We start from the raw sequence: 1,386 nt of genomic DNA on the forward strand, positions 1-1,386 counted from the left end.
GGGTGACCCCAAACCGGGGGGGGGGACACAAAGGGGACCCCCCAAACACCCCAGAGGGCACACAGGGGATCCCTCGACACTTCTGGAGGTTCCTGGAATTCTCCCGGAGGAGAATTCCAGGGAAAACCGGGAAAACCCGGGGTTTTTAATCCAGGGAAAATCGGTAAAAATGGGGGTTTTATGAGGCAAAAAACCAGTAAAAAGTGGGGCTTTTGTCCAGGGAAAACCGAGGAAAAACGGGGGATTTATCCAGGAAAACCAGTCCGGAATGGGGGTTTTATGCAGGGAAAAACCAGTCAGGAATGGGGGGATTATCCAGGGAAAACCAGTCAGGAATGGGGGTTTATCCAGGGAAAACAGGTAAAAAGCGGGGGGCTTATCCAGGGAAAACCCGGTAAAAACTGGGCTTTTATCCAGGGGAAAATCCAGTCAGGAATGGGGGGTTTATCCAGGAAAAACAGGTTAAAAGTTGGGGGTTTATGCAGGGAAAACCGGTCAGGAATGGGGGGTTTATCCAGGGAAATCCAGTAAAACGTGGGAGTTTTATCCAGGAAAATCCGGTCCCAATGGACTTGAGGACAAAACCCCCTGGGCACTCCCCAGAGCCCCCCAGTTTCCCCCAGACCCCTCCGCTGCAGATCCCAAAACTCCTCCAGAACCCTCCAGGGACCCCCAAGATTCCTGGGTGGGAATTTGAGCCTGGAAAAGGAGAGAGAGAATGGGAATCTTTGGGTTTAGAGGGGGGTTTTTTTGGGTCATTTATTTGCTATTTCTGCAAATTTAAAAATACCCCAAATTTAATCTGGTTCGTTCCTGACACCGACTGGGAACTTGGGGGGTCCGGGGGTCCCGGAGGAGTTTCGGGAACTCCACAGGAGTTTCTCCCTCAGGTTCTTCCCGGTTTTTCCAGCTGAAGGAGACGGGATCGAGCCCCCTTCAACCTCCTCAGAGATGCCAGGAAAAAAAAGGCCAAATTAACCCCCATTTTGGGCAAAATTCCCTCTTTTATCTCCTTTTCCTGCCGCAAATTCTCCCACCCGAAGTTTCAAAGTTCTCAAAACTGCGATATTTTTTTTTCGCCTTTAAAACAACTTTAATTCATTTCTTGATACAAAAAAAATCCCGGAGAATTTGACCATCCCAAAGCCCGGGATGGGATTGAGCCCAACAAAAGCGGGGAACACGGAGCACGGGGAATGTGCCCGGGAGAACGAGGAGGGGAAAGCTCCAAACACACTTAAATTCACACATTTGTAACAATCGCGGTTTGGAATGGGAACAGGAACTCCTCCAAAGGATTTCTGAACCTCATCCCAGCTTTCTTTCAATCAATTATTTCTTTTAAAAAATGTTTAGAATTTTCTCTTTTTATTCTCCTCTCCTCTC

This window comes from Corvus brachyrhynchos, unplaced genomic scaffold (genome assembly GCF_000691975.1).
Source record: "Corvus brachyrhynchos isolate BGI_N302 unplaced genomic scaffold, ASM69197v1 scaffold344, whole genome shotgun sequence".
Lineage (NCBI taxonomy): Eukaryota > Metazoa > Chordata > Aves > Passeriformes > Corvidae > Corvus > Corvus brachyrhynchos.